General features: G+C 36.4%; 1 pseudogene; it reads right to left on the reverse strand.

The window, feature by feature from the left end:
- LOC134325914 (zinc finger protein 208-like) overlaps window positions 1-12,152 on the reverse strand; it is a 202,452-nt pseudogene that overhangs the window by 67,900 nt on the left and 122,400 nt on the right.

Genomic DNA, 12,152 nt, shown 5'->3' on the forward strand with positions numbered 1-12,152 from the left:
TTATTCTTTTTCTCTCTCAGACTGAGATGCTGAGCTTCCTGGATGAAATCTTCACTCTGGACGAGTCTTTGTACGCAGAACCTGAAGCCCTGGCTGCTGCACTGGAGACGCTTTTATGGCGGAGCCTCCGACGGTTTCATGAAAGGCTGAAAACAGAACACATCTAAAGGCCAACCTTGATTAGAACCTTTATTTAACTGTCAGGGATGCAGGTCTGGTGGTTGACGTGTTGTTAATGTGTGTTCACAGTTTCTGTACCTGTGGAGGTGTGTCAGGACCCAAGACATGGGCGACATGTGAAGATACCACCAATTTATTGAGATTTCAGAGAGACGTGCTGCCATTAAGTTTACGTCTTTACATCAGGACAACGCCCGGATTACTTCGTGGACCAGATCCAGATGTGTAAAAGCTGATGTTCCGTGAAAATGTAATAAAAAGAAGAAACTGTGATTTGTTCATTCTCTGGTGTCTTTATTCTCTAAAAGAAAAGATTTCCAATGATTTCACTGATTGCTATAAAAAGTTGGGACGGAGGCAGAATAAGAGTGGAAGGTTTATAGAAGATTACAGTTACAGTTGCTCTCCATGCTGCTCTTTATTTTGAGGGAATTTGAGTTGTGAGATGTGGGAACAAACTGGGAACTGGAATGTGGACACAATACAGAGGAAGTAAGGTGTCCAGATATTTGAGGAAAAGAGGCTGTATATGGCAAAGGAACCAAATTACTGCTCCTATTTTATACTTACACTTATCACAGTTCTAGTAAATAAGGGTTAAGGGCCTCGCTTAGGGACCCAACAGTGACAACTCGCCAATGGTGTGGCTTGAACTGGAAACCTTTTGATTGCTAGCCCAGTACCTTAACCACTAAGACGAAGTTCACACTACACGACTGTGTTCAGATCTCTGTTCAGTTAACACTACACAGTGGACAGTGAGTGTAGAAACAACTCAGCTAGCACGATAGATCTGGGCTGATTCCGGCTCCGGTTCGGCAGTGTCGGCTGTCTGTCGGCTCGGCACCCCGCATCTGGCCTGATTATGGCTGCATGTCGGCACTGTCGGCTGACTGAGACTAGGCTACATTGCGGAACCCCACATCTGGCCCGATTATGGCTGCATGTCGGCACTGTCGGCTGACTGAGACTAGGCTACATTGCGGAACCCCACATCTGGCCCGATTATGGCTGCATGTCGGCACTGTTGGCTGACTGAGACTAGGCGGAATTGCGGCACCCCACATCTGCCCCGAATATGGCTGCATGTTGGCTGACTGAGACTCAAAGCAACTTTTTGAATCCAATATAATAGTTGTATATGTATGTGTAAAATTATTTTACAGTCGCTTGATAAACTTGTTTTGAACCAGATGTATGTACGCTAAGCCATGATAACTGTTTATAACAATGATAACTGACAAGTGATTTTTAACTAATACCTTAATGTTAATACATGGTGGTGTCAGATAGAATCAGTTCACTACTTCAATACGAAAGGTTCCCTGAACGCATGCACATTTAGTTCGGTTTAAATAAGAGAACCGTTATTTTTTTACACTTATTCACTGAGGATTTCAAGGTAATGTTAACTGCTCCTCTTTAGGACTAAAACTTACTAAAACATTATATAAAAAATACTGATATACTGTAGTAACAGAACAATATATATAATCAAATAATTTCGTATTTTTGATAATTTATAAATATATTATAGCTATGTTTTAATGTTAGCCAAAAATGCTAGCTTGGCTGGTACGGTAAACTAACTGCTGTATCTAGCCAGCTATACATAAATATGGCAGCAAAGGCTATCAAAAATAATTTAAAACATACAGTGTATCACAAAAGTGAGTACACCCCTCACATTTCTGCAAATATTTCATTATATCTTTTCATGGGACGACACTATAGACATGAAACTTGGATATAACTTAGAGTAGTCAGTGTACAGCTTGTATAGCAGTGTAGATTTACTGTCTTCTGAAAATAACTCAACACACAGCCATTAATGTCTAAATAGCTGGCAACATAAGTGAGTACACCCCACAGTGAACATGTCCAAATTGTGCCCAAATGTGTCGTTGTCCCTCCCTGGTGTCATGTGTCAAGGTCCCAGGTGTAAATGGGGAGCAGGGCTGTTAAATTTGGTGTTTTGGGTACAATTCTCTCATACTGGCCACTGGATATTCAACATGGCACCTCATGGCAAAGAACTCTCTGAGGATGTGAGAAATAGAATTGTTGCTCTCCACAAAGATGGCCTGGGCTATAAGAAGATTGCTAACACCCTGAAACTGAGCTACAGCATGGTGGCCAAGGTCATACAGCGGTTTTCCAGGACAGGTTCCACTCGGAACAGGCTTCGCCAGGGTCGACCAAAGAGGTTGATTCCACGTGTTCGGCGTCATATCCAAGGGTTGGCTTTAAAAAATAGACACATGAGTGCTGCCAGCATTGCTGCAGAGGTTGAAGACGTGGGAGGTCAGCCTGTCAGTGCTCAGACCATACGCCGCACACTGCATCAACTCAGTCTGCATGGTCGTCATCCCAGAAGGAAGCTGACGCACAAGAAAGCCAGCAAACAGTTTGCTGAAAACAAGCAGTCCAAGAACATGGATTACTGGAATGCCCTGTGGTTTGACGAGACCAAGATAAACTTGTTTGGCTCAGATGGTGTGTGGCGGCGCCCTGGTGAAAAGTACCAAGAAAACTGTATCTTGCCTACAGTCAAGCATGGTGGTGGTAGCATCATGGTCTTGGGCTGCTTGAGTGTTGCTGGCACTGGGGAGCTGTGGTTCATTGAGGGAAACATGAATTCCAACATGTACTGTGACATTCTGAAACAGAGCATGATCACCTCCCTTCGAAAACTGGGCCTCATGGCAGTTTTCCAACAGGATAACGACCCCAAACACAACCTCCAAGATGACAACTGCCTTGCTGAGGAAGCTGAAGGTAAAGGTGATGGACTAAACCCAATTGAGCACCTGTGGCGCATCCTCGAGTGGAAGGTGGAGGAGTTCAAGGTGTCTAACATCCACCAGCTCCGTGATGTCATCATGGAGGAGTGGAAGAGGATTCCAGTAGCAACCTGTGCAGCTCTGGTGAATTCCATGCCCAGGAGGGTTAAGGCAGTGCTGGATAATAATGGTGGTCACACAAAATATTGACACTTTGGGCACAATTTGGACATGTTCACTGTGGGGTGTACTCACTTATGTTGCCAGCCATTTAAACATTAATGGCTGTGTGTTGAGTTATTTTCAGAAGACAGTAAATCTACACTGCTATACAAGTTGTACACTGACTACTCTAAGTTATATCCAAGTTTTATTTCTATAGTGTTGTCCCATGAAAAGATATAATAAAATATTTGCAGAAATGTGAGGGGTGTACTCACTTTTGTGATACACTGTACATCTAAAGGAAACTTACACTGATATTATGAATACGATATAAACCATCTAACAATATAGCCAAGTTATATTACACACATAAGATTTTAAAACAATTAAATTAGTTTTCTATACCTACATTTGTATGGAGCTGGTGGTCCATCTTTTTTGAGTAAGGGTCATGATGTATATAAAAGGTTGGTTACATTAGTTCTTCCTGGCAGTTGACAATATTATAAAAACTTTTAGTCATTGGCTGGCATAAATAACCCAGGAAACATGTTTACAAAGACAAAACACATTATCATGCCTAAAGCACTTATTTACAAGTCTTTATAGAGGTTTGTGTATGGGGACAGTTGGAAAGACTTGGATGTGACCCACTTGCAAGCTTACATTGGGTTGCTCATTTTGGCAGGAGTGTACAAGTCAAAAGGTGAAGCAACAGCAAGTCTTTGGGCTGCTGACACTGGAAGGGCACCATGTCTCTAAACACATTTCATATTTTCTCCCATGTCATACACATTGATGACAGAGAAACAAGGCAGGGCTGACGAGAGCGTGACAAACTTGCAGCAATATGGGATGTATAGGACAGTGGGTTCAGCGATTACCCTTTCTTTACAATCCAGGCCCCCATGTGACTGTGGATGAATGTCTGGCTGCATTTCGTGGGCGCTGTCCCTTCAGATAATACATGACGATGATGATGATTTGTTTCACAAACAAAATCCTTCTAAATTTTTTAAATTGTGTGTCAAATTGACCCCAAACATAATACATATTACTATTCCTGATAACAGAAATTGTCTTTCATTCCAAATGTTATAAATAACAAAAATATGTACCTAGAAAGTATATAAAGCCATAAAAACAACAAAAAGATGTCTACTGCCAATTTTAGATCAATCAATGAGATTTTATGGTGATCTGCATATTCCTCCATAGTCGTGCAACAGGTATTCTGGATGTATAAGGGGGGGTGGGTATGGGTTTTTTTTAAAGGCTATTTAAGTGGTCAACGAACAAACATAAAGTATGTGATTGCTTACTGTCACAGTACTGTAAGTCGCTTTGGATAAAAGCGTCTGCTAAATGCTGAAAATGTAAATGTAAATGTTCATTGAGATCTTAGAGCAACATGTGCTGCTTTCAAGACGTCGTCTTTTCCAAAGATGTCCAGCATTTTTTAACAAGACGATGCGAAACCACCTGCTGCACACATTAAAAAGGCGTGGCTTTGGAAGAAGAGGGTACGAGTACTGGACTGGCCTGCCTGCAGTCCTGACCTGTCCCCAATAGAGAATGTGTGGAGAATTCTGAAAGGAAAAATGCGACAACGACGACTCTGTACTGTTGCACATCTTAATTTATGAAAACTTAACATTCATAATATGAAGAATTCTTGCAAACACCATAAAGACCAGGGTAAAATTCTTCCACTTGAAAGTAAAAGTTGTTCTGTGTTTATTAAAGTAGATTAAACTTGAATAATGAACAAAAACAGATTCAGATCTGAGGTTGGTACATTTCACCACATTACTTTTAATGATTAATAATCATATTAATTCCATGATGTATATTTAAAAAAGCTGGGTCGCTATCTACTGCAAATTTTAGTGCGCATTTAAACTCTGTTTTACGGTATGCTTAAAGTTTTAGTGCGCATCTAAACCTTAGTAATTGTATTAAATAGTAACATTTAATAGTAACACTTCAAATACTAAAAGGTCTGTATTTCACTTCTACTCTTTTCTGTTTTTTCCTCTCCTGTTTTCTTCTCCTCTCCAATCTTCTTTATTAACGATATATATTATATATTAACAATTTAGTCTTTTAATTCTCTTATGATTTATGAATAGAATTTCAGGTTACATGAAGAACTGTCTTTAACTATTACCCACCCAGTCCTTTACATCCACTTTCTATTGTCACTTCAGCTCAAGCCTACATACAAATACATGGACCGTGAGTTTAGTCCCATTTAACAACCATGGACACATTTGCTGACATCAGATTCAAAACCAAACTCTCATCACACAGAGGACTCGGATGGAATTTACAGTTTAACAAATACATTTATTCATCAATAAAGAAACACTTGTCTCCTGACCTCTGAATTGGTCTTGATCAGTTGGTCACCTCCATGATAAGAAAACACCTGAACTACCACAATAGAATTTATTTATTTTTAAATGTAATTTTAATGTCTGTATTAGGATTTATATGAACTGTGTTTTATGCACTAGAAGATGGTGGGATAATTAAATGTAAATATGAGTATTTCTTTTAACAAAGGAGTTTAGCTACCACTAATTTGGTCTATAGATAAACACAAAGAACAAAGACTCATGATGATAGAACAATGCAACACTGTTCAGTCCACAGCCCTCCATTCACACCTTCTCATGTACATTCTGGTTGAGGACGGTTCATTATTTGCTAAGTGGAAATCATCTAAAGACTAGAATTTTGGAGTGTAGACCTAGAAGTGTTAAAGTAAGAGGCTATTCATTTATGAAAACTTAGCATTCATAATATGAAGAATTTATGCAAACACCATAAAGACCAGGGTAAAATTCTTCCACTTGAAAGTAAAAGTTGTTCTGTGTTTATTAAAGTAGATTAAACTTGAATAAAGAATAATATAATAATAATATTCACTCACTATAAGCAGCAGTACGAGTCATCCTCTTATGTGAATGCGCTGTTGTGGTGTACTTAAAGGATATTCTTTTCACTAAAGTTTTTTTCAAACAGTAAACGATGATATGACCTCTCTCCTGTGTGAATGCACTGGTGTTGTTGGAGATAATATGCAATAAAATACTTCCCACACTCTTAACAGTGATGTAGTTTTTCTATGTGAATACGCTGATGCCATTTGAGACTATTTTCATGAGCAAAAATCTTTCCACACTCTGAGCAGTGATACAGTTTCTCTCCTGTGTGAATACGCTGGTGTTTTTGAAGGTTACCATGTTCAGCAAAACTCTTTCCACACTCAGTGCAGTTATATGGTTTCTGTCCTGTGTGAATACGCTGGTGTTTTTGAAGGTTACCCTGATGAGTAAAACACTTTCCACACTCAGTGCAGTAATATGGTTTCTGTCCTGTGTGAATACGCTGGTGTACTTTAAGTGCATTACTGTAAGCAAAACTCTTTCCACACTCTGAGCAGTGATATGGTTTCTCTCCTGTGTGAATACGCTGGTGTTTTTGAAGGTTACCATGTTCAGCAAAACTCTTTCCACACTCTGAGCAGTGATATGGTTTCTCTCCTGTGTGAATACGCTGGTGTTTTTGAAGGTGAACCTGATGAGCAAAACTCTTTCCACACTCTGAGCAGTGATACGGCTTCTCTCCTGTATGAATGCGCTGGTGTCGTTGGAGATGACTCTGTGTAGTAAAACTCTTCCCACACTGAGCAGTGATGAAAGTTCTTCATGTTTATGCTTTGATAAGACTGTAGAAACTGTTTCCTTGAAAAGCAACAGAAACAAAGAAACAAGTCGATTAATTAGAATTACTTTTACTACATTAATACCACAATAATATTAAACTCTTCACCTAGTAATAAAAACATTAAATTCACTTCACGTCTAAGTGAGAATCTGAATTCAAAGAACATCAGGATGAAATACTTATAAATACTGCAGATATTAATAATTAAATAACTATAAATAACTTGATATAAATAAAGATATAAGAGATCTGACTTTCTCAACATCAGTCCTGCACCAAGCAAATCTAATCCAGTTCATGACAGGACTAATAATTAGCTCACAAGTGTAAATCTTTGGTGTGCTGGGAGTAAAAAAGGCTTCATAAATCACCACAATTATGAGCATAAAGCTATTTTAAACAGTCTGAATATATTAACCTGATAATATTAAATAACATCATAAAATAAAAAGAACAACAAATGCAACATAAATGTAAAAGTAACAAACAAGAAAATCCTTTACCTTCCTGTTAGAATCCTGGCAGCCACTTTAACAAAGCTGGTGTCTCCAGCAGGTCGTTTCTAATGAAGAACGTGCAGAAGATCCTTCTTACCAAGTGACTCAGCTACAGGTCTAGAGTTTAGTCCTTAAATAGAGCTGAGGACAAAGACCCAAAACCAGTTAAAAACTCTGCATTGGTCAATCATCAGCCAACCATTTACACCTTCTTGTGTGAAGTACTAGCTCATTATCTATGGAACGTGTGTAAATGAACTAGATGGAGCCACAAAGCATGATGGGTGAAGTCAAACTACACCTATTTATCTCAGCAGAGAAGTTATTTACATTTAATCCTAAACACAAACAAGGAATTGAAAGGCTATTCTGTAAAGTGAAATGACATGAACTTAGATAAAGCTTTTATGATAAGAATCTAAGTCATGTAAAATGCTGTATGTATATTTGTGTGAATTAGTTTCTACTGTATATGAGGAACAATAAGAAAACTAGAAGAGGAAACACCCACCTATAGATTTATCTGTATTTATGGTGTAGAAATATTTACTGTGCACTTGTGTGTCTGTGAACTGTTTGATTTACTACTGTGGTCAAGCCTCCACTTCAAAATGCTCAGTCAAATCAGCACCCACATTGTTTGTGAAGATGTGCGTATACTAAACATTACGGTAAAAGAGTCTGGTGGAACTATTTAGGATAGAATTTCAGGGTTTAAAATAAAAGGTTTGGTAATAACTGGACATTATGATTTTACTTTAAATTTAAAGTCAACTAAAATATAATCTAAGCTCATTCCTGTTTTAATTTAGATTGTTATTAAATGGAATACTCTTTATTACATGAACTGTTATTGTTATTAAAATGAATTTACTTGTTTCCACAGAACAATTCCACTTCATAATGATAGTACATCATCTGTAGTTTACACTCAGTTAATATCAAGCCATTCTGATGTATAATTTCTAAATACATTCTAGAAATGTGACAATATAAAAGGCCTTTATAATAAAGTTTAGGGGTGTTCTTAAAACAGGGTTTAGATGTGCATAAAACTTTTAGCATAGACCATGTGATCTGTACCGTAAAACATGGTGTAAATGAACCTGGGTGTAAATAGAATTTACACCAGGGTGCAAACTGTACACTTTGCTGTTTACACCAGGGTGCCGATAGCATCTGCCTAATTTAAAATAGTTCTTCATGTAACCTGAAGAATCTGGGCTAGTTTCAGCTTCAGGGTTGATTTTAGACCAGACATTAGGCTGGATAATTTTGCTGAACCTGGCAACTCTCGCAATTTTCCCGCCAAATTGGGCTTGTTTAAAAATTCAGTCATTGTTGAACATTTGCGCTCACATACCTATGAACAAGGTCTGCTAGTTTTAGCATGTGAAGGGCGGGTTTAGACAGACTTTGAGGTGAATGTCCGTGTTCCTGTAGTTATGAACTGCTCTCATTCTCAGCAGTTTGAACAAGATTTGAACAGAAGATAAAGCTTTTATTTTCAGGTTTTGTTTCCTTCTCTTTATTAATCTTTATGTTTCCTCAGTGAGCTTGTACTGCTCTCTCTACGTGTTATGCTTCCGAAGCGTTAACATAGATTAAACAGCCAGCCAAACTCGTTTTAAGAGCCAGGAAGATGAACGTGCTTGTTCCTTTATTGACTCAAATCAGAGTGAAACTACAAATACAAGAGAAAATAGAAAAAAGGCTTAAAATACATTCCATAAACTCAGTAATAGCAGCAATACAAGCGCGCCTGATCGAATAACAAAGAGTTGCCGCGATCGTAAACGGTCATCAAATTACATCATATTCAAGTCACAAACATATCAGTATCACTTATTACTTACAGTCATTGCTTTCTGAAGGGTTAATACGACAGATCGAACCAGTTGAAAGTAATATAAACTTATATAAAAGTAGCGACCACGCTTTCTCTTTTAGATTCAGAACTACTGTTGTGCAACACCTTTTTACCTCCGTGTGCGTCAAAACAAAGGTTCCGCTATTAACATGAAATCTTATAAAACAGTGCAAGTGTAATGTAAACGAACACTTCAAGTTAATTTTCCTTTTTAAAGTTATTTAAGAACATATGTAAACAGAACAATATATATATATGTATGTATATGTACAGATTAGTATTTGAGTAAAAATCACATCTGTATAGCATTATGTTGCAGTTTCTGCACTACTTGTCACTTTACACACTTGTTAACTTTAAATTGCTCTTTTTAATTATATTGTTAATTTTTCTAATGTTTCTACATTCTTACTTTTAAAAACATTCTATATTTTTTTGTATAATATATTTTTTAACTATTTTGTAGATTTGTAATTACTGTGGCGGAGCAGTCACAAAAGCATTTCACTGCCAGTTGTACTGTGTATGACTATGTATATGACAAATAAACCTTGATTTGATTTGAATTCATTGCTAACCATTTCTTCCCAACACTCACTCACTCAATATATTTCATATTTTTGTATTTTAGCTTGTTTGGTACAATCTGATGAGTCACACTTGTGTCTAAGTGCTGATAAATGAGCAAAGCAGCTCCAACACTGTGAGCATCATTTCTGTTAAATGTGAATGCGCTGGTGTTTTTTGAGATTACTCTGTATATTAAAACTCTTTCCACACTGTGAGCACTGATATTGTTTCTCTTTAGTGTGAATGCGCTGGTGTATTTTGAGATTACTCTGTATATTAAAACTCTTTCCACACTGTGAGCACTGATACGGTTTCTCTCCAGTGTGAATGTGCTGGTGTATTTTAAGAGCACTCTGTCTATTAAAACTCTTTCCACACTGTGAGCACTGATATGGTTTCTCTCCAGTGTGAATGCGCTGGTGTATTTTGAAATGACTCTGTATATTAAAACTCTTTCCACACTGTGAGCACAGATATGGTTTCTCTCCAGTGTGAATGCGCTTGTGTGTTTTGAGAGCACTCTGTTGATTAAAACCCTTTCCACACTGTGAGCACTGATACGGTTTCTCTCCAGTGTGAATGTGCTGGTGTTTTTTGAGATTACTCTGTATATTAAAACTCTTTCCACACTGTGAGCACTGATACGGTTTCTCTCCAGTGTGAATGCGCTGGTGTATTTTGAGATGACTCTGTCTATTAAAACTCTTTCCACACTGTGAGCACTGATACGGTTTCTCTCCAGTGTGAATGCGCTGGTGTTTTTTGAGAGTACTCTGTCTATTAAAACTATTTCCACACTGTGAGCACTGATACAGTTTCTCTCCAGTGTGAATGCGCTGGTGTCTTTTGAGAGTACTCTGTATATTAAAACTGTTTCCACACTGTGAGCACTGATACAGTTTCTCTCCAGTGTGAATGCGTTGGTGTATTTTGAGAGTACTCTGTCTATTAAAACTCTTTTCACACTGTGAGCACTGATACGGTTTCTCTCCAGTGTGAATGCTCTGGTGTATTTTGAGATGACTCTGTCTATTAAAGTGCTTTCCACACTGTAAGCACTGATATGGTTTCTCGCCAGTATGAATGCGCTGGTGTCTTTTGAGATCACTATGATGTTTAAAACAATTCCCACACTGTGAGCACTGATACGGTTTCTCTCCAGTGTGAATGTGCTTGTGTATTTTGAGATTACCCTGAGTAATAAAACTCTTTCCACACTGTGAGCACTGATACGGTTTCTCTCCAGTGTGAATGCGCTGGTGTATTTTGAGATGACACTGGAACCTGAAGCTCTTCCCACACTGTGAGCAGACGTTTCCTTCTTCCTGTGTGGGACTGAGAGAGGTGTTAATGCTGACAGTACCAGAGGACGTTTGCTGATTACTGGAGCTTCTGGTGGGCGTCAGATCCTCATGTTCAGTCTTAATCTTCACCAGAGTCTCATATTTATCATGGTTGCAGCTCTTGATGTGATTGTGGAGCTGATTTTGGGTTGTAGAGGAACGTGGACACGAGGAGCAGCAGAAATCCTTGTTCAGTTCTGAAGCAGAAAATAATCAAATACATTTATAACATTATAAATAATCAAATACATTTATAACATTTTAAATAATCAAATACATTTATAACATTATAAATAATCAAATACATTTATAACATTATAAATAATCAAATACATTTATAACATTATAAATAATCAAATACATTTATAACATTATAAATAATCAAATACATTTATAACATTATAAATAATCAAATACATTTATAACATTATAAATAATCAAATACATTTATAACATTATAACTAATCAAATACATTTATAACATTATAAATAATCAAATACATTTATAACATTATAAATAATCAAATACATTTATAACATTATAAATAATCAAATACATTTATAACATTATAAATAATCAAATACATTTATAACATTATAAATAATCAAATACATTTATAACATTATAAATAATCAAATACATTTATAACATTATAAATAATCAAATACATTTATAACATTATAAATAATCAAATACATTTATAACATTATAAATAATAAATACAGTTATAACATTATAAATAATCATATACATTTATAACATTATAAATAATCAAATACATTTATAACATTATAAATAATCATATACATTTATAACATTATAAATAATCAAATACATTTATAACATTATAAATAATCAAATACATTTATAACATTATAATTAATCAAATACATTTATAACATTATAAATAATCAAATACATTTATAACATTATAATTAATCAAATACATTTATAACATTATAAATAATCAAATACATTTATAACATTATAATTAATCAAATACATTTA

This window comes from Trichomycterus rosablanca, chromosome 14 (genome assembly GCF_030014385.1).
Source record: "Trichomycterus rosablanca isolate fTriRos1 chromosome 14, fTriRos1.hap1, whole genome shotgun sequence".
Classification (NCBI taxonomy): domain Eukaryota; kingdom Metazoa; phylum Chordata; class Actinopteri; order Siluriformes; family Trichomycteridae; genus Trichomycterus; species Trichomycterus rosablanca.